Genomic DNA, 23,445 nt, shown 5'->3' with positions numbered 1-23,445 from the left:
AGTAGCGACATTTCAACCGCTTGTTGCGGTCTTTCTCAAGCTATCTTGAGAAAGACCGCAACAAGCGGTTGAAACGTCGCTACTGGACACTGGGTGAATAAACCACACTTGTTCCTTGATCTTACTGGAGTGCTGCTGGCTTTTTTGTATTCTCTCTCTCTCTCTATATATATATATATATATATATATATATATATATATATCCCACTGTCAGTGTTTTGTATATTTATGATACATACAATTAGGTCAGGATGGGTACTGCAAGGCAGTAATAAAGTATATAAGCATAGAACAGCATTATCAGCATATTTGTGTATCTAATAAAAGCTTTGCAGTTTTTTTAAATGCATGCATGACCTACATCTCAAAAAAAAAAAAAAAAAAGATCACAAATGGAAACGAGAAACAACAATTGTTGGATGCAATTTCAGAACTTCTGTTAAAATGTGTCTCTCGTACCTATGATTTAGTACTTAAAGTCAGTAGGTGAAAGAAGCCAGTGGGGGAGCAGAACAAAGAACGTACTTTGACATTTTTACTGTCTGCCAAACTCATCTCAGACTGTAAAAGAACACATTTTTGATCGACTGCAAGAAAGAATGAAGCTTAAATATAATCTATTATGTTGAGGGCCAGTATGACTGCTCACTGTAAGATGACTCTATTTTTGATGTGCTTTTACTCCTTCCCACAAAGCAAGATGGAGAGAAGGTAGTTCGATATATTACGGCACAGTGGTTTTCATAAGCCCTATTTGCCGCAGGTGTGTGCTTAACATACAGCTGACGCTATGCTGCAGTGGATATCCTGGGTGTTTAACTCCTTAGGTGCCCCAATCAATAGTGATAATGATATCTGATATCCCTCAGTTAGTCCACCAGCATCCCTGTAACATAATTGGAGGGTGCTGATGGGTTGCTACAGTTACCAAAGTAGGTGAATATATTAAAGGGGTTTTCCGAGTTTTTTTTTTTTACTGATTAACTATCCTCTGGATTATCAGTATCTGATCGGTGGTGGTATAACACATAGGAACCCCACTGATTGTCTGTTTTGAGAAGGTACCTGTGAGCACCGCTACCTTCTCTCTGCTCACCAAGCACAGTGCCATACATTATATAGCGGCTGTGCTTGGTATTGCAGCTCATCCTCATTCACTTGAATGTAGCTGAGCTTCTCCTGAGCTTCTCTCGCCTTGTGACCAATGAACATGTTCTCATTCGGCCTAGGAAAAGCAGAGATGTTCACTGGAGCACCGCTGTCTTCTCAAAACATCTTATTGGTGGGGGTCCCAAGTTTTGGACCTCCATCCATCAGATACTAACCTATCCTAAAACTGACCAAATAACTCAAGTGTGAACTCAGCCTTACAGGTAGCTGTTTGCGCCAAGAAGAAGCACACTCATTTTACACCGTCGCCAGCTGATTACACATAGATGTCTACAGATCCTGTGCTATTAAATGCTTATACAAATAGAGCCAGGGGTGGATTAAGTGCATGATAGGCCCGGGCTGTCTACCCAACTTGGGCGCTTCCCTCCATTTTAGTTTAAAAAAAAAAATTGTATGAAGAGGCTGCAGTGCTTCATGAGCGCCACAGTCTCTTCCTAGACCATATTACATCTTCAGACAAAAAAAAAATACCCCAAATTACCCCAAATTGGGTCCTAAACTGAAAAATTTGGTTGCCAAATTTAAAATACATATAATTATAATAAAAAAGACATGGAGGAGAATACAGCACCACATACCTCTTACATCCAGTGACATCTCCTGTCATGTAGACATTCTCTTTCCTCTTCTCCATTTGACCCAGACCACCATGGCAAATTCTTTCAGCCACATCTCGTCTCTACAGTTTGTAACACAGACATGTTAGATTTCTCAATTTTTCTATCAACCTCCCCATCCTGGTGTCCCCACAGTGTCATCCTGCTGCCACTCCCAATACTGTGCCCGTTGTGCTCCCCAATGTCCAAGGTACTATACTGCTGAAAAAATAGTGACCCTAATAGACATAATTGGAGTCATTTATCAAACTGGTGTAAAGTAGAACTGGATTTCTAAAAGAGCTGTCAAAAATCAAAGGTGGAATCTGATTGGCTGCTATGGGCAACTAAGCCAGTTCTGCTTTACACCAGTTTGATAAATTAACCCAAATGTCCCTATAGTGTCCACAACAGCTATAATGTCCTCTAGAGTGCCCCCAGTAATAATAACACCCTATATTGTGCTCCAGGCAATAATCCCTGTATAGTGTCCCCAAAGATAATAGAATTGCCCCTACAGTGCCTCCGCAATAGCAACACCCCCATATAGTAATTTCCACCACACTGCCCCATATAGTAATCCCCCGATAGTAATTTGCCCTCACACAGTAATTTGCCCCAAACCGCCCCCATATAGTAGTTTGCCCCCACTCAGTAATTTCCCCTACATAGTAATTTTCCCCACACTGCCCCCACATAGTAATTTCCATCACATTGCCCCTACATAGTAATTTCCCCCACACTGCCCCCACATAGTAATTTGCCCCCACATAGCAATTTCCCCACACTGTCCCCACATAGCAATTTCCCCACACTGTCCCCACATAGCAATTTCCCCCACACTGCCCCCACACAATAGTTTTCCCCACACTGCCCCCACATAGTAATTTGCCCCAACATAGTAATTTGCCCCCACACTGCCCCATTTAGTAATTTGCCCCCACATAGTAGTCCCTCCCATAATAATTTCCCCCACACTGCCCCCACATAGTAATTTGCCCCCACACTGCCCATATAGCAATTTGCCCCCACATAGTAGTCCCTCTCATAATAATTTGCCCCCACACTGCCTCCACATAGAAACTTGCCCCCACACTGCCCCATATAGTAATTTGCCCCAACATAGTAGTCCCTCCCATAATAATTTGCCCCCACACTGTCCCCCACATAGTAATTTGCCCACACACTGCCCCACATAGTAATTTGCCCCCACACTGCCCCATATAGTAATTTGCCCCCACATAGTAGTCCCTCCCAAAATAATTTGCCCCCACACTGCCCCCACATAGTAATTTGCCCCCACACTGCCCCCACATAGTAATTTTCCCCCACACTGCCCCCACTGAGTAATTTGCCCCCACACTGCTCCATATAGTAATTTGCCCCCACATAGTAGTCCCTCCCATAATAATTTGCCCCCACACAGTCATTTGCCCCCACATAGTAGTCCCTCCCATAATAATTTAGCCCCACACAGCCTCCACATAGTAATTCTTCCATAATAATTTCCCCCACATACAAACCGGATTCCAAAAAAGTTGGGACACTAAACAAATTGTGAATAAAAACCGAATGCAATGATGTGGAGATGGCAAATGTCAATCTTTTATTTGTAATAGAACGTAGATGACAGATCAAACGTTTAATCCGAGTAAATGTATCATTTTAAAGGAAAAATGCGGTGATTCAAAATTTCACGGTGTCAACAAATCCCCAAAAAGTTGGGACAAGTAGCAATAAAAGGCTGGAAAAAGTAAATTTGAGCATAACGAAGAGCTGGAAGACCAATTAACACTAATTAGGTCAATTGGCAACATGATTGGGTATAAAAAGAGCTTCTCAGAGTGGCAGTGTCTCTCAGAAGTCAAGATGGGTAGAGGATCACCAATTCCCACAATGTTGCGCAGAAAGATAGTGGAGCAATATCAGAAAAGTGTTACCCAGCGAAAAATTGCAAAGACTTTGCATCTATCATCATCAACTGTGCATAACATCATCCGAAGATTCTGAGAATCTGGAACAATCTCTGTGCGCAAGGGTCAAGGCCGTAAAACCATACTGGATGCCCGTGATCTCCGGGCCCTTAAACGACACTGCACCACAAACAGGAATGCTACTGTAAAGGAAATCACAGAATGGGCTCAGGAATACTTCCAGAAACCATTGTCAGTGAACACAATCCACCGTGCCATCCGCCGTTGCCAGCTGAAACTCTACAGTGCAAAGAAGAAGCCATTTCTAAGCAAGATCCACAAGCTCAGGCGTTTTCACTGGGGCAGGGATCATTTAAAATGGAGTGTGGCAAAATGGAAGACTGTTCTGTAGTCAGACGAGTCACGATTCAAAGTTCTTTTTGGAAATCTGGGACGCCATGTCATCCGGACCAAAGAGGACAAGGACAACCCAAGTTGTTATCAACGCTCAGTTCAGAAGCCTGCATCTCTGATGGTATGGGGTTGCATGAGTGCGTGTGGCATGGGCAGCTTGCATGTCTGGAAAGGCACCATCAATGCAGAAAAATATATTCAGGTTCTAGAACAACATATGCTCCCATTCAGACGTCATCTCTTTCAGGGAAGACCCTGCATTTTTCAACAAGATAATGCCAGACCACATTCTGCATCAATCACAACATCATGGCTGCGTAGGAGAAGGATCCGGGTACTGAAATGGCCAGTCTGCAGTCCAGATCTTTCACCTATAGAGAACATTTGGCGCATCATAAAGAGGAAGGTGCAACAAAGAAGGCCCAAGACGATTGAACATTTAGAGGCCTGTATTAGACAAGAATGGGAGAGCATTCCTATTTCTAAACTTGAGAAACTGGTCTCCTCGGTCCTCAGATGTCTGTTGAGTGTTGTAAGAAGAAGGGGAGATGCCACACAGTGGTGAAAATGGCCTTGTCCCAACTTTTTGGGGATTTGTTGACACCATGAAATTCTGATTCAACATATTTTTCCCTTAAAATTGTACATTTTCTCAGTTTAAACTTTTGTTCCGTGATTTATGTTCTATTCTGAATAAAATATTAGAAGTTGGCACCTCCACATCATTGCATTCAGTTTTTATTCACGATTTGTATAGTGTCCCAACTTTTTTGGAATCCGGTTTGTAGTAATTTGCCCCCATTAAGCCCCAATATAGTAATTTCCTCCTGATGTACTCAATGTCTTTTCAATAATATGTCCTCCTGTTTGTCTCCCCTTGTCCGCCAAAGTAGGCACATGAAATAAAAAAAAATTTAAAAAAAAAAAATGAAAAGCTAAATACTCACCTATGTCCAGGGCCAGGCGCTTGCTCGCAGAGGAAGGTGGGATGAAGCAGGCGTGCACACGTCACAGTGCTGCATCCCGGCACAGGCGCGCGATGACGTCATTACGCCCACCTGCGACGGGATTTCACTACCGCATAGGCCTCAGGCCTATTAGGCCTGAAGCTTATGGCGGTGATCGGCGACAGGACAGGGAGCTATGCGCTCCCGTGCCCCGCCGCAGTATGTGGGCGTTCGGGTCGGCGTTGGGCCCCCCAGCGGTGCTGGCCCGGGGCTGCCGACCCGAACGTCCCTATTGTAATCCTCCACTGAGTAGAGCCCCCCGACAGAGTGGAGAGGGTGTCAGTAATAAGTTTGTGTTAACGTCACTGATTATTTTGTCCTTCCTCTGATCCGTCAGAACAATCACCCCCACAAAAACGGATCCTGTCTGTTGAGCATCCGCCTTCACTCAGTCAGCATTTGGTCAATAATCCATCAGTATTGCTAATGCCAAAAAAAACAGGAGTGGATCCAAAACAGAGATGACAGGTGAATGGAATATTTGCATGTCTTTTGTGTTTTGTACCCACTCATGCTTTTGGCTACCAAATCACAAGTCAATTCTGATGGGACCATACAGGCCTTACAGCTGCTACACAAACAGGATCCGTTATGCGTCTCATTTTTCCTTCTTTCTGACAGATCAGAAGAAGGGTCAAATAAATGATGATGTCAGCCAGGCCGAAAGGCAAAATAGTGGCCCAGTCATGAAGTGGGGAGGGTGGGATTAGCCACAGAGTGGACCTTTGACATAGTGGTAAGGTGGAAGCAGCATGAGCAGACCACAGAGTGGCCCAATGACAGAGTCTGGAGGTGGCGGCAGCATCAGGAGGCCACATAATGGCACAATGACAGAGTATGGAGGTGGTGGCCACAGTAGCATCAAGAGGAGGCCACAGAGTGGCACAATGATAGTGTGAAGGTGGCAGCAGCAGCATCAGGAGACCGCAGAGTGGCAATCTGACATAGTGTGAAGGTGACAGCAGCATCAGGAGACCACAAAGTGGCAAGATGCCATAGTGTGGAGGTGGCAGCAGCAATAGGAGACCACAGAGTGACCCGGTGACAGAGTGGGGAGATGGCAGCAGCATCAGTAGACCATAGAGTGGCAAGGTGACATAGTGTGGAGGTGACAGAAGAACCAGGAGACGACAGAATGGCAAGGTGACATAGTGTGGAGATGACAGAAGAATGAGGAGACTACAGAATGGCAAGGTGACATAGTGTGGAGGTGGCAACAGCATCAGGAGACAACAGAGTGGCAAGGTGACATAGTGTGGAGGTGACAGAAGAACCAGTAGACCACATAATGGCAAGGTGACATAGTGTGGATATGACAGAAGAATGAGGAGACTACAGAATGGCAAGGTGACATACTGTGGAGGTGAAAGCAGCATCAGGACACCACAGAGTGGCAAGGTGACAGTGTGGAGGTGGCAGCAGCATCAGGAGACCACATAGTGACCCGGTGACAGAGTGGGGAGGTGGGTGGCAATACGAGTACCAGCTGTAGATGGTGGGTGAAAGAAGAAGCACTTGGCATCAGATGTGTGGCATCAGGCGGATGGCAGCATCAGAATAGTAGCTGAGGCAGGTAGCCAGAAGAAACCGGTCTCTTTTGTCAAAGTGTTGGTGTGGCACCATGGATGATCAAGTCTGATGCATCAGGCATTGGTGGGTGGAAATCCTGGCTGATCCATGCCTGATTCATCTTGAAAAAGGTCAGTCTCTCCACATTTTGGGTGGACAGGTGAGTTCTTCTTGGGGTAACTATGGCCCCCGCCACACTAAACACCCGCTTTGATGCCACACTCCTGGCCGGGCAGAACAGCTTTTCTAGGGCAAACTCTGCCAGTTGTGGCCACAAATCCAGTTTGGCTGCCCAGTAGTCCAGCAGATCTTTAATGTGGAGTGGCAGGGTACTACCCAAGTATGCCACAACTTGCTGGTTTTGGTCCTGATCCAGGTCTAGCTGCTGCTGCTGGTGAGTAGTTTCTTCATTAGGCGGGTGAAGAAAGCTGCTCATCAGCGACTCTAGACTCAAGTTGCTGCTGATAGAGCTGGAACTGCTACTACCCCCCCTGCCACAGCAGCCATGGCAGAGGAACATGAGCGCAGAGGGCCCCCCCGGTCAGACCTGCAAAAAGATGAACGATAGTGCAGATAGGCAGCAGCCAACTCACTACGTAGGATGTCTTTATAGTAGTTCAGTTTGTCCTCTCTCTCAGCGGGTTTAAAAAAGGCCCCCATTTTGGACTGGTAGCGAGGGTCCAACATGGTGGAGAGCCAGAAGTCATCCCTCTGCCAAATGGTGACAATTCGACTGTCACTATGCAAGCAAGTGAGCATCATCGGGCCATTTCTGGAAGTGACTCGGAGGGACTTCCTGCCTCCATCTCCACTGCATACTGCCACGGTGTGTCTGGGTCCTCTGCCTCCTCTTCCTCATCGCCCTGTAGCTCCTCCTCCAGTTCAGCCCCCACAGGGCTCATGTGGCCATGAGATCTAGGTGCCACGTCTCCAGTCCCTTGACCAGCCAGATTTACCAGCATCTGTTCCAGGACATGAAGCAGCAGAATGATGTTGTTTATCCCGTAGTTCTGGCTACTGACAAATAACGTGGCCTCAAATGGCTTGAGTAAATGGCAGGTGTCAACATGAGCTGCCACTGACTGACAACGAAGTTACACAGAGGAGTACTTATGTCCGCTTGGATCATCAAGAAATCGTTTATGGCCTTTCTCTGTTCGTATAATCAGTCCAACATATGAAGGGTAGAATTCAAACAGGTGGAAACGTCGCAAATCAGCCTATGTTGGGCGATGCCGTTCTGCCGCTGCAGCTCAAGGACACCATGCTCTTCCCGTTGTCAGTAACCATAGTTCCGATTTTGAGAAAGCCAGGATTCGATTTCTTGATGAAGGACATAAAGCAGTTCCTCCCCTGTATGACTCAGTTCGCCCAGGCAAACGAGGTGCAGAACAGCGTGACACCGCCATGCCCTGCACAGGTGTTATGCAGGAGGGGCACTGTGAATTGTCCCTGCAGTGGAGGTTGAGTACACTGTGGAGAATGAGGAGGCAGAGGCGGACATTGTCGCAGGACCAACGGCGTGACAACGTGGAGGCGGAAGCGGCGTCATGTGGCTGTGCAGGAACCACATTTACCCAGTGGGCCATAAAGAATATGTATTGTCCCTGACCGTAGTTACAGCTCCACATGTCGGTGCTGCTGTGCACTTTGGCAGACATTGACAGGCTCAAGGACTGTCCCACCTTCTGTTCTACATGTGTGTGTGCAGGGCTGGTACTGCGTTTTGGCAAATAAATGATGGCTTGGGACTCTCCACCTCCACTCGGCACAAGCCATCAGTTCTCTGAAAGGTACAGAGTCCACCACTTGGGAAGGGAGGTACTGCAGCACCAGCAACTTGGACAGGAGCACATTCTTCTGAGCTGTTGGATGAGTGCAGGCATACTGTTGTCTTTAGCGGTTACCCCGGAGCGTACAGGGGTTTCCACCGCTGGAGGGTGTCCTTTTCCCAATCATTGAGGAGTCTGCTCAGCATCCAGTAGTGATCCAAGTGAAGAAGCTCTTCCAAGCGCTAGTGTGATAGCTGTATATTTGTTACCCCAATAAGAGACAAGACTCTATATTGAGGGTGAATAAGAAATCACTTTATTGATGGCCACAGCTTGGCCCTTTATGCAGGAATACAAACTACAGCAACCAATCAATATACAGTAAAAGATAACTCACTCACAAACAGGAGCTTGGTCACATAGCTTACAAGTAGACACTGTGTCTTTACCCAGAAAATGAACCAGAGTGTATCGTGTGTATTGTAATTAGGTAGGTCAGTCTTGTGGTTAGAGCAGACTGAATGTCTGGAAATGTGTGTACACATACAGTCGCAATAAAAAGTATGTGAACCCTTTGGAATGATATGGATTTCTGCACAAATTGGTCATAAAATGTGATCTGATCTTCATCTAAGTCACAACAATAGACAATCACAGTCTGCTTAAACTAATAACACACAAAGAATTAAATGTTACCATGTTTTTATTGAACACACCATGTGAACATTCACACTGCAGGTGGAAAAAGTATGTAAACCCCTAGACTAATGACATCTCCAAGAGCTAATTGAAGTGAGGTGTCAGCCAACTGGAGTCCAATCAATGAGATGAGATTGGAGGTGTTGGTTACAGCTGCCCTGCCCTATAAAAAACACACACCAGTTCTGAGTTTGCTTTTCACAAGAAGCATTGCCTGATGTGAATGATACCTCGCACAAAAGAGCTCTCAGAAGACCTACGATTAAGAATTGTTGACTTGCATAAAGCTGGAAAGGGTTATAAAAGTATCTCCAAAAGCCTTGCTGTTCATCAGTCCACGGTAGACAAATTGGCTATAAAAGGAGAAACTGCTGCTACTCTCCCTAAGAGTGGCCGTCCTGTAAAGATGACTGCAAGAGCACAGCGCAGACTGCTCAATGAGGTGAAGAAGAATCCAGCTAAAGACTTACAAAAGTCTCTGGCACATGCTAACATCCCTGTTAGTGAATCTACAATACGTAAAACACTAAACAAGAATGGATTTCATGGGAGGATACCACAGAAGAAGCCACTGCTGTCCAAAAAAAACATTGCTGCACGTTTACAGTTTGCACAAGAGCACCTGGAGGTTCCACAGCAGTACTGGCAAAATATTCTGTGGACATATGAAACCAAAGTTGAGTTGTTTGGAAGAAACACACAACACTATGTGTGGAGAAAAAGAGGCACAGCACACCAACATCAAAACCTTATCCCAACTGTGAAGTATGGTGGTGGGGGCATCATGGTTTGGGGCTGCTTTGCTGTGTCAGGGCCTGGACGGATTTCTATCATCGAAGGAAAAATGAATTGCCAAGTTTATCAAGACATTTTGCAGGAGAACTCAAGGCCATCTGTCCACCAGCTGAAGCTCAACTTAAGATGGGTGTTGCAACAGGACAATGACCCAAAGCATAGAAGTAAATCAACAACAGATTGGCATAAACAGAAGAAAATACGCCTTCTGGAGTGGCCCAGTCAGAGTCCTGACCTCAACCCGATTGAGATGCTGTGGCATGACCTCAAGAAAGCGATTCACACCAGACATCCCAAGAGTATTGCTGAACTGAAACAGTTCTGTAAAGAGGAATGGTCAAGAATTACTCCTGTTGTGCTTGTCTGATCTGCCACTACAGGAAACGTTTGGTTGAAGTTATTGCTGCCAAAGGAGGTTCAACCAGTTATTAAATCCAAGGGGTCACATACTTTTTCCACCTTCACTGTGAATGTTTACATGGTGTGTTCAATAAAAACATGGTAACATTTAATTCTTTGTGTGTTATTAGTTTAAGCAGACTGATTGCCTATTGTTGTGACTTAGATGAAGATCAGATCACATTTTACGGCAAATTTGTGCAGAAATCCATATCATTCCAAAGGGTTCACATATTTTTTCTTGCAACTGTATGTACTTGATACACATAGATGTCTGCGTCCATTTTAACCACCTCAGCCCCCAGTGCTTAAACACCCTGAAAGACCAGGCCACTTTTTACACTTCTGACCTACACTACTTTCACCGTTTATTGCTCGGTCATGCAACTTACCACCCAAATGAATTTTACCTCCTTTTCTTCTCACTAATAGAGCTTTCATTTGGTGGTATTTCATTGCTGCTGACATTTTTACTTTTTTTGTTATTAATCGAAATTTAACGATTTTTTTGCAAAAAAATGACATTTTTCACTTTCAGTTGTAAAATTTTGCAAAAAAAACGACATCCATATAGAAATTTTGCTCTAAATTTATAGTTCTACATGTCTTTGATAAAAAAAAAATGTTTGGGTAAAAAAAAAATGGTTTGGGTAAAAGTTATAGCGTTTACAAACTATGGTACAAAAATGTGAATTTCCGCTTTTTGAAGCAGCTCTGACTTTCTGAGCACCTGTCATGTTTCCTGAGGTTCTGCAATGCCCAGACAGTACAAACACCCCACAAATGACCCCATTTCGGAAAGTACACACCCTAAGGTATTCGCTGATGGGCATAGTGAGTTCATAGAACTTTTTATTTTTTGTCACAAGTTAGCGGAAAATGATGATTTTTTTTTTTCTTACAAAGTCTCATATTCCACTAACTTGTGACAAAAAATAAAAACTTCTATGAACTCACTATGCCCATAACGAAATACCTTGGGGTCTCTTCTTTCCAAAATGGGGTCACTTGTGGGGTAGTTATACTGCCCTGGCATTCTAGGGGCCCAAATGTGTGGTAAGGAGTTTGAAATCAAATTCTGAAAAAAATGACCTGTCAAATCCGAAAGGTGCTCTTTGGAATATGGGCCCCTTTGCCCACCTAGGCTGCAAAAAAGTGTCACACATCTGGTATCTCCGTACTCAGGAGAAGGTGGGGAATGTGTTTTGGGGTGTCATTTTATATATACCCATGCTGGGTGAGAGAAATATCTTGGCAAAAGACAACTTTTCCCATTTTTTTATACAAAGTTGGCATTTCACCAAGATATTTATCTCACCCAGCATGGGTATATATAAAATGACACCCCAAAACACATTCCCCACCTTCTCCTGAGTACGGAGATACCAGATGTGTGACACTTTTTTGCAGCCTAGGTGGGCAAAGGGGCCCATATTCCAAAGAGCACCTTTCGGATTTGACAGGTCATTTTTTTCAGAATTTGATTTCAAACTCCTTACCACACATTTGGGCCCCTAGAATGACAGGGCAGTATAACTACCCCACAAGTGACCCCATTTTGGAAAGAAGACACCCCAAGGTATTCCGTGAGGGGCATGGCGAGTTCCTAGAATTTTTTATTTTTTGTCACAAGTTAGTGGAAAATTATGATTTTTTTTTTTTTTTTTTTTTTCATACAAAGTCTCATATTCCACTAACTTGTGACAAAAAATAAAAACTTCCATGAACTCACTATGCCCATCAGCGAATACCTTGGGGTCTCTTCTTTCCAAAATGGGGTCACTTGTGGGGTAGTTATACTGCCCTGGCATTCTAGGGGCCCAAATGTGTGGTAAGGAGTTTGAAATCAAATTCAGTAAAAAATGACCTATGAAATCCAAAAGGTGCTCTTTGGAATGTGGGCCCCTTTGCCCACCTAGGCTGCAAAAAAGTGTCACACATCTGGTATCCCCGTACTCAGGAGAAGTTGAGGAATGTGTTTTGGGGTGTCTTTTTACATATACCCATGCTGGGTGAGATAAATATCTTGGTCAAATGCCAACTTTGTATAAAAAAATGGGAAAAGTTGTCTTTTGCCAAGATATTTCTCTCACCCAGCATGGGTATATGTAAAATGACACCCCAAAACACATTCCCCACCTTCTCCTGAGTACGGAGATACCAGATGTGTGACACTTTTTTGCAGCCTAAGTGGGCAAAGGGGCCCATATTCCAAAGAGCACCTTTCGGATTTGACAGGTCATTTTTTTCAGAATTTGATTTCAAACTCCTTACCACACATTTGGGCCCCTAGAATGCCAGGGCAGTATAACTACCCCACAAGTGACCCCATTTTGGAAAGAAGACACCCCAAGGTATTCGCTGATGGGCATAGTGAGTTCATGGAAGTTTTTATTTTTTGTCACAAGTTAGTGGAATATGAGACTTTGTATGAAAAAAAAAAAAAAAAAAAAAATCATCATTTTCCACTAACTTGTGACAAAAAATAAAAAATTCTAGGAACTTGCCATGCCCCTCACGGAATACCTTGGGGTGTCTTCTTTCCAAAATGGGGTCACTTGTGGGGTAGTTATACTGCCCTGGCATTCTAGGGGCCCAAATGTGTGGTAAGGAGTTTGAAATCAAATTCTGAAAAAAATGACCTGTCAAATCCGAAAGGTGCTCTTTGGAATATGGGCCCCTTTGCCCACCTAGGCTGCAAAAAAGTGTCACACATCTGGTATCTCCGTACTCAGGAGAAGGTGGGGAATGTGTTTTGGGGTGTCATTTTACATATACCCATGCTGGGTGAGAGAAATATCTTGGCAAAAGACAACTTTTCCCATTTTTTTATACAAAGTTGGCATTTGACCAAGATATTTATCTCACCCAGCATGGGTATATGTAAAAAGACACCCCAAAACACATTCCTCAACTTCTCCTGAGTACGGGGATACCAGATGTGTGACACTTTTTTGCAGCCTAGGTGGGCAAAGGGGCCCACATTCCAAAGAGCACCTTTTGGATTTCATAGGTCATTTTTTACTGAATTTGATTTCAAACTCCTTACCACACATTTGGGCCCCTAGAATGCCAGGGCAGTATAACTACCCCACAAGTGACCCCATTTTGGAAAGAAGAGACCCCAAGGTATTCGCTGATAGGCATAGTGAGTTCATGGAAATTTTTATTTTTTGTCACAAGTTAGTGGAATATGAGACTTTGTATGAAAAAAAAATAAAAAATAAAAATCATCATTTTCCACTAACTTGTGACAAAAAATAAAAAATTCTAGGAACTTGCCATGCCCCTCACGGAATACCTTGGGGTGTCTTCTTTGCAAAATGGGGTCACTTGTGGGGTAGTTATACTGCCCTGGCATTTTCCAGGGGCCCTAATGTCTGGTAAGTAGGTAAATGACCTGTGAAATCCGAAAGGTGCTCTTTGGAATGTGGGCCCCTTTGCCCACCTAGGCTGCAAAAAAGTGTCACACATCTGGTATCTCCGTACTCAGGAGAAGGTGGGGAATGTGTTTTGGGGTGTCTTTTTACATATACCCATGCTGGGTGAGAGAAATATCTTGGCAAAAGACAACTTTTCCCATTTTTTTTATACAAAGTTGGCATTTGACCAAGATATTTATCTCACCCAGCATGGGTATATGTAAAATGACACCCCAAAACATATTCCCCAACTTCTGCTGAATACGGAGATACCACATGTGTGACACTTTTTTGCAGCCTAGGTGGGCAAAGGTGCCCAAATTCCTTTTAGGAGGGCATTTTTAGACATTTGGATACCAGACTTCTTCTCACGCTTTGGGGCCCCTAAAATGCCAGGGCAGTATAAATACCCCACATGTGACCCCATTTTGGAAAGAAGACACCCCAAGGTATTCAATGAGGGGCATGGCGAGTTCATTGAAAAAAAAAAAATTTGGCACAAGTTAGCGGAAATTGATTTTTTTGATTTTGTTCTCACAAAGTCTCCCTTTCCGCTAACTTGGGACAAAAATTTCAATCTTTCATGGACTCAATATGCCCCTCAGCGAATACCTTGGGGTGTCTTCTTTCCAAAATGGTGTTATTTGTGGGGTGTTTGTACTGCCCTGGCATTTGAGGGTCTCCGCAATCATTACATGTATGCCCAGCATTAGGAGTTTCTGCTATTCTCCTTATATTGAGCATACGGGTAATGAGATTTTTTTTTTCCGTTCAGCCTCTGGGCTGAAAGAAAAAAATGAACGGCACAGATTTCTTCATTCGCATCGATCAATGTGGATGAAAAAATCTCTGCCAAAAAAAGAAAAAGGAGGGGAAAGGCGTCTGCCAGGACATAGGAGCTCCGCCCAACATCCATACCCACTTCAGCTCGTATGCCCTGGCAAACCAGATTTCTCCATTCACATCAATCGATGTGGATGAATAAATCATTGCCGGGATTTTTTTTTTTATATATACAAAGTGTTTGCCAAAGTATATGAACACCGCCACCTCCTCAGCTCATATGCCTCGGCAAACGTATATTTTACTGCAGAGGAGAAATCTCGTCTTGCAGCGCCGCATACACCGACTTGCGTGTAATCTGACAGCAGCGCAATGCTTCTGTCCGAATGCACATCAGTGCTGCAGCTAGTCGATCGGTTGGTCCACCTGAAAGGTAAAAAAAACAAAACAAAAAAGAAAAAACCAGGCCGCAAAGCAATAACTTTATTAACTGTTGAACAGAACATAGAAACTTTTTTTAAACTTTTTTAACTGAACATTTAACTTTTTTACTTACCGGTATTTTTTTTTTTGTTTAGTTTTTTTTACCTTTTATAGAACAAACCTCTCCTTCCCCATGGGACAATGTGCAAAGCGCAAATCGCCCAAAGATGTGGCGAAGTACATTATGCACTTTATCCCAGGTGAAAGGAGAGGTTTGCAGCAGCTGTGAGTGAATGGGCCCTATTAGCCCTGTGTGCCTGTCCTGGTGAGATGTGATCCCTATGCTAAGTGTACCTGTGTGTGGTACTTCCGGAAACACTCTCCATAGCATAGGGCAGGGTGGTCAGCACAGTCAGGACAGAAATAGCGGGTGTCACGCCTTATTCCACTCCTGCTACAGACACGACATCTTTTTCGGGGTGACGGTTGGGTTGAGGTACCAGGAACGACACTGGGGAAATGTCGCTCGTGTAGACGGCTAACTACACTGGTGGATGGGGCCACGGAACCTCCTGGGTAAAGGAGGTTCTCGATGATCTCTTCCTGGAATTTGAGGAAGGATCCTGTTCTCCCAGCCTTACTGTAGAGAACAAAACTATTGTAGAGCGCCAATTGAATTAAATATACAGACACCTTCTTATACCAGCGTCTGGTTCTGCGGGAAACTAAATACGGAGACAACATCTGGTCATTGAAGTCCACCCCTCCCATGAGCGCATTATAGTCGTGGACACAGAGGGGCTTTTCAATGACACGGGTTGCTCGCTCAATTTGGATTGTCGTGTCTGCGTGAATGGAGGAGAGCATGTAAACGTCACGCTTGTCTCTCCATTTCACCGCGAGCAGTTCTTCGTTACACAAGGCAGCCCTCTGCCCCCTTGCAAGACGGGTGGTTACAAGCCGTTGGGGGAAGCCCACGCGACTAGTTCGCATGGTGCCACAGGCGCAAATCCGTTCTAGAAACAAATGCCTAAAGAGGGCCACACTTGTGTAGAAATTGTCCACATAAAGATGGTACCCCTTGCCGAATAAGGGTGACACCAAGTCCCAGACTGTCTTCCCACTGCTCCCCAGGTAGTCAGGGCAACCGACCGGCTCCAGGGTCTGATCTTTTCCCTCATAGATCCGAAATTTGTGGGTATAGCCTGTGGCCCTTTCACAGAGCTTATACAATTTGACCCCATACCGGGCACGCTTGCTTGGGATGTATTGTTTGAAGCCAAGGCGCCCGGTAAAATGTATTAGGGACTCGTCTACGCAGATGTTTTGCTCAGGGGTATACAAATCTGCAAATTTCAGGTTGAAATGGTCTATGAGGGGCCGAATTTTGTGGAGCCGGTCAAAAGCAGGGTGGCCTCTGGGACGGGAGGTGGTATTGTCGCTAAAATGCAGAAAACGTAGGATGGTCTCAAATCGTGTCCTGGACATAGCAGCAGAGAACATGGGCATGTGATGAATTGGGTGCGTTGACCAATATGACCGCAATTCATGCTTTTTTGTCAGGCCCATGTTGAGGAGAAGGCCCAAAAAAATTTTAAGCTCGGAAACTTGGACTGGTTTCCACCGGAAAGGCTGGGCATAATAGCTTCCCGGGTTAGCGGTTATAAATTGTGTGGCATACTGGTTGGTCTCTGCCACGACTAAGTCCAAGAGCTCCGCAGTCAAGAACAGCTCAAAAAATCCCAGGGCCGAACCGATTTGAGCCGTCTCAACCCGAACTCCAGACTGGGCGGTGAAAGGGGGAACTACTGGTGCGGCTGAAGTTGGTGACTGCCAATCAGGATTTGCCAGCACCTCAGGGACTCTAGGGGCTCTACGGGCCCGTCTTTGCGGTGGCTGCGACGGGGTAACTATTGCACGTGCCACCGTACCAGCTTCAACTGCCCTTCTGGTGCTCGCTACTTCACCAGGTTGTACGGCAGTGCTGGTACTAGGTCCAGGAAGGGCTGCGCTGCTGGTGTATGCCTCACCACGTGATCCGGCAGCGACAGCCCCACTCTGCTGCTCTTGAAGCGGATCCTGCGTAACCTGTGGTCTAGCGACATGGGGCCGGGTACGCCTGGTGCTGCCAGGGACCTCCACCTCCTCGTCCGAACTTTGGGTCAGAGAGCCACTGCTTTCCACAGGTTCATATTCTGACCCGCTAGATTCGTCAGATGAGGGTTCCCACTCCTCATCCGACTGGGTCAGAATCCTGTAGGCCTCTTCAGAAGAATACCCCCTGTTTGACATTTTGGACTACTAAATTTAGGGGTATTCCCTGAGACTACCCAAGAAAAAAAGCAAACCTGTCTTACAAAGGGGAGGCTAGCGAAGTACCGGAGGCTGCTGCGGTTGATAAAAAATATCAAAACTGATTTTTTTATCGCCGCAGTGCGTGTAAAATGAATGTGCAGTGATCAAAAAATAATAATTTTTTGTCACTGCGGTGGGGCGGGCGTGGGTGAACGCACGTGTGGGCGACCGATCAGGCCTGATCGGGCAAACACTGCGTTTTGGGTGGAGGGCGAGCTAAGGTGACACTAATACTATTATAGATCTGACCGTGATCAGTTTTGATCACTTACAGATACTATAAAAGTACAAATGCTGATTAGCGATACGCTAAACAGCGAATAAAAGTGACTGCGGTGCGGTGGGGTGGGCGCTAACTGACGCTAACTACCTAACCAAGGGGCCTAAACTATCCCTAAAACCTAACAGCCAATACCAGTGAAAAAAAAAAAGTGACAGTTTACACTGATCACTTTTTTTCCTTTCACTAGTGATTGACAGGGGCGATCAAAGGGGTGATCAAAGGGTTAATTGGGGTGCAGGTGGGTGATCTGGGGCTAAGGTGTAGTGTTTGGTGTACTCACAGTTCAGTCTGCTCCTGTGCTGGATCCAACCGACGAAAAGGACCAGCACAGGAGCAGACAAGCCATATAACAGATCATATTTACTAATATGATCTGTTATATGACTTTGGATTGGATTTTTTGAAAATCGCCAGCCTGCCAGCCAATGATCGTTGCTGGCAGGCTGGTGACGAAATACTTCTTTTAATTTTGCCGGCCCGCGATGCGCATGCGCGGGCCGGCTTTGAGCGAAATCTCGCGCCTCGCGAGATGACGCGTATATGCGTGACTCTGCGCAGCGCTGCCACCTCCGGAACGCAATCCTGCGTTAGGCGGTCCGGAGGTGGTTAAAGAGTTGGTATCCAAGGCCCTGGCTAAAAAAAACATCTTTAAAACAGGGGGATCTGTTACATTGTCTCTTGGCAATCGCTTCGGTGATCGATTCGTGATGGAATGACTGACGAGGAGTAGGAGGAGCAGGAGCATCAGGACCAGCAGATGATGGGAAGGACAGACAGCTCCCTTCAGCTAAGGTGGTGGAGCCTTGACTGCCTGAAACCGGGTGGGTGTCTCTGGGTGATGCAGCGGTTGCTGCGGCAGGCTGGACCACCACATCGGTGCCATGGTTCTCCCAGGCCACTTTATGGCCACACTTCACCTTCTGTCCACAGATTCTACATATGGCCATGTTGACCTCCTTCGGCGGCTTAACAAAAAAACTGCCACACCGCCGAGTATGTGATTTTACCCCAACAATATGCACTGAATGACTGCTACCTCCGCTGCCTCCCCGAGCCTGTGCACTGCTACTTTCCGGGCAGGTAGGCTCCTGCGAAGCGGGTGGTCTACCCCGGGCACGTTTGGCTACTGATCTCCCACTGCTGCCACCCTGCTGACTCCCGGCCACGCTAGCGACCTGCTAGCTCTGCCACTGCCTCATGGGCAAGCTTCCACCCTCTTCTCCAGATAATGATGAAGCCCCTTTGTCACCCGGCTCCCAAGTGTGATCAGCTACATCATCATCATTGAGTACTGTCTGCACGTCACTGATGTCCTCCTCAACTGTCTCTGGGTCAGGAGCCTCACCGCTTGCAACACCAGCTCCCACACCATTCTCCTTATCACTACTTACCAGCCTAGCGGAGCAAGCAGCAGATGTCTCCTCCACATCTTGGCTAGCCAGTAGCTGCTGACTGTCTTCTAGTAGCTCGTCCTCGCTGAGCCCACAGCATATAATACTTCTCTGGCTGAGGGAACAGAAAAGGACAGAGGCAGGTTGAGGACAGGTGAGGGAACAGGGCCTGCTCCTAGGCCACTCCAACTAAGGGTTGTGTCTCAAGACTCTTAGCTGGGGTGTCTTATGTCACTTGGGACAAAATGGATGACCACTTCAACCATTCAAGAACCGCTGGGTTGCTGGTCAAGACACGATCGCTAGATGACACCAGGAGCTCAGGCCTCTCAATGCGACTCCTGATGCCACTGCCCTTTTCTCTGCTGCGATCTGTGCTTTTACCAGAAACATTTAGGCTTCTGCCACTCCCCTGTGCAGGGCCTGGGCCTTTCGAACATATAACTGCACAGCTGAACGGCAAATATATTTTTCTTTTTTCCACTTATACACTCCACAAAAAGGGCGATAGAACATATAACTGCACCGATGAACAGCAAATATATTTTTCTTTTTTCACTTATACACTACACAAAAGGGCTTCAGAACGTAGAACTGCACTGCTGAACAGCAAATATATATTTATTTTTTTAACTTACCGTATACCTGAACACTCATCAAAAGGACTGTAGAACATATAACTGCACCGCTGAACGGCAAATATATTTTCCTTTTTTACTCATGCACTCCACAAAAGGGCTTTAGAACATATAACTGTGCGGCTGAACGGCAAGTATATTTTTCTTTTACAGTAATACACAACAAAAAGGGCTTAGAACGTATAACTACACCGCTGACCGGCAAATATGTTTTTATTTTGCAGTAATACACTACAAAAAGGGCTTTTGAACATATAACTGCACAGTTGAAAGGCAAATAGGCACTTATTTTTTTCTACTTATACACAACACAAAATGCTATAGAATATATAACTGCACCGCTGAACGCCAAATAGGCTCTTATTTTTTTCCACTTATACATGACACAAAAGGCTTTAGCACATATAACTGCCAAGCTGAACGGCAAATAGGTTTTTATTTTTTTCCCACTTATACATGACACAAAAGGCGCTAGAACATATAACTGCACCGCTGAACGGCAAATATATTTTTCTTTTTTCACTTATACACTTCACAAAAGGCTTTAAAGGGCTTCTGTCAGCCCACTAAACCGTTTTTTTTTTTTTGCTTAATAATAACCCATACACTGCGATTTATCCATACATAAGTAAAATAATAATTTTGGTTCAGTAGAATTTGCTAAAACCCTATTTTTATAATATGTAAATTACCTTGCTACCAGCAAGTAGGGCGGCTACTTGCTGGTAGCAGCCGCATCCTCCGATGGTAATGACGCCCCCTCTGCTTGTTGATTGACAGGGCCAGCGGACGGGATCTTTCTCCACTGGCCCTGCCTGTTTTCATTCAATATCTGGCGCCTGCGCCGCGGCCGTACCTATCTTCAATCGGCGCAGGCGCACTGAGAGGCGGCCACTCACTCGGCCGCTTCATCCTCAATGCGCCTGCGCCGATGACGTCACATCTACACCCGGCGCAGGCGCATTGAGGATGAAGCGGCCTAGTGAGTGGCCGCCTCTCAGTGTGCCTGTGCCGATTGAAGATAGGTACGGCCGCGGCGCAGGCGCCAGATATTGAATGAAAACAGGCAGGGCCAGCGGAGAAAGATCCCGTCCGCTGGCCCTGTCAATCAACAAGCAGAGGGGGCGTCATTACCATCGGAGGATGCGGCTGCTACCAGCAAGTAGCCGCCCTACTTGCTGGTAGCAAGGTAATTTACATATTATAAAAATAGGGTTTTAGCAAATTCTACTGAACCAAAATTATTATTTTACTTATGTATGGATAAATCGCAGTGTAGGGGTTATTATTAAGCAAAAAAAAAAAAAACGGTTTAGTGGGCTGACAGAAGCCCTTTAAGAACATATTGCTGCACTGCTGAACGGCAAATAGGCCCTTTTTTGTTTCCACTTATACACTACACAAAAGGCTTTAGAACATATAACTGCACCGCTGAACGGTAAATAAGCTCTTATTTTTTTTCCACTTATACATAACACAAAATGCTTTAGTACATATAACTGCAAAGCTGAACGGCAAATAGGTTCTTATTTTTTCCCACTTATACATGACACAAAATGCGATAGAACATATAACTGCACCTCTGAATGGCAAATATATGTTTCTTTTTTCCACTTATACACTCCACAAAAGGGCTATTGAAAATATAACTGCACCGCTAAACGGCAAATATATTTTTCTTTTTTCCACTTATACACTTCACAAAAGGGCTATAGAACATATAACTGCACCGCTAAACGGCAAATATATTTTTCTATTTTACACTTATATATATTTTTATTTTGCCACTAATACATGACAAAAGGGCTTTAGAACATATAACTGCACTGCTGAACGGCAAATATATTTTTCTATTGCAACTAGTACACGAAAAAATAGGCTTTAGAACATATAAGTGCACCGCTGAACGGCAAAAATGTTTTTTTCTTGTGCCACTAATACATGACAAAAAGGACTGTAATTTTCGCACTTCACCACACAACGGCTAAATAGCTTGCAATTGTTTGGCCGTTGCACACAGAGACATTATCTGCGCTACATCTCCTGTGTAACGTGTGCGCAGCCTAAAAATATTTATGGGAGAGGTTTTAAGGTTACAGACGAGGAGAAGCGCTTACCCCTGACCTAAGCTGTCTGTGTTGTGCCGGGAGCCAGGAGCGAGGGTAAGCCTAGCAGTGGGCGTACCCTAAAGGGAGTTTGAAGAAAACAGGGGGGGTCAGATGCCCCTCCCACAAATTCAGGCTGACTTTTGAGTCTTCCAACTTATGGGAGAGGCTTTAAGGTTACAGACGAGGAAAAGCGCTTACCCCTGACCTAAGCTGGCTGTGTTGTGCCGGGAGCCAGGAGCGAGGGTAAGCCTAGCAGTGGGCAAAAAGAGACGAGGAGAGCAGAGTAGTGTCCAAAACATTTAATTTCTCTCAGAGAACGAGGTTACAGAAAGCCTGGAAAATCTCGACGTTCGGGTTTGGAATGTACCTCGTAAAACAAGATGAACGCCAGCGACCCATGCTTTTGATCACGTGCGCCGGGACCCCGTTTTTTTACACTGCGGGCGCAGCCCCAATCCGGAGCGAGTGCCCAGTGATGGCCAGCGGGTTGTAACCGAGACCTGAAGCCAGCGTTCTGATGCGAGACACGAACTGGATTGAAGTCAGGAAATTCCCATGCAAAGGCAGCAGCGGGCGATCTAGGGGGGTATCTTGTAGCAGAGCTAGCATATGTCGGAGGACCATGACCGGACACCAATCGTTAGAAGTTTTGAAGAACCGACCTCCGAGGGAGGCCCATGTTGATTGGATTTCGTGGATGGGAGCCGGAGGAAAAAATGGTCATGGACCCAGGACAATTGCCGCACCTGCAAGCCCTGATGTTTAGAGGAGGTGCTGGTGAACTCGCCTGGCCTAAGGAACCCATAAAACCCGAGGTACATAGCTGCCTTAATAACCAAACTAGGAGAGTGCCCAAAAGGATGTCCAACCAGCGCGGACGAAAATCTCCTAAACATCTCGCCGGAGACCGGCTGTCTACGGGCGGGAGGGGCATCCCCGCTCTTCTGGATTCCCCTAAGGGCAGCCTTGACTGCCTGCACTGAGAAAATGGAACCTCCGTTCAGATTACGAAGCATGGCGCAGTGCTGTATCCCGGCTAAGTACAGCTTGATGGAGTTGTATGACAGCCTGAGGTTGCGATGACAGTGGGCTATGAACGCCAGGGTGTAGGAGATATCGTCCAAGCAACCTTGCGGGTGGGACCTGGAGAAAACTTCATAAACCTTAAAGCCGGCTTGGTAGTTCCTGATGGTATTGGAGGAGAGGGAATGTTGTACCAGGTTCCTGGCGTGAAAAAGGAGGGACTCTAATCCATCCCCAGGGAATGGAAGACCGGGAGAGGAGACCCCGTGGGATCCGCTCCTGGCACCTGAAAAAAGAGGGGGTTCACAATCTCCTTAATTGCCTCGTCTATAGAGGAATACTGCATGGAGAACTCCTCGGATGGGATAAGCGAGTTGAGGCTGGGAACGGCAGAGGCATGAGACGTTGACAGGTCGTAGATTAACCGCTTTTTACTTAGACACCAGGCCAATGGGGTTAATGCAGCAGGAAGAGAATGGTATGGACTCAAGCGGGCCGATGAGGAAACCCTTGTCGACTTCGGATTGGAGCAACTCCTCAACTTCCGCAGGGTCCTCAAGAGCAGATCTCAGGTTGCCACCTTCCCAAGACGTCTGCGGCAGGGCGATAAGGCCCGTGTGGAAGCCCTCCGTGAAGCCAGACAGCAAAAATTGCACGAACCCTCGGTCGGGGTGATCCCGCA

This window comes from Bufo bufo, chromosome 3 (assembly GCF_905171765.1).
Source record: "Bufo bufo chromosome 3, aBufBuf1.1, whole genome shotgun sequence".
Lineage (NCBI taxonomy): Eukaryota > Metazoa > Chordata > Amphibia > Anura > Bufonidae > Bufo > Bufo bufo.
This window is presented reverse-complemented; position numbering follows the sequence as displayed.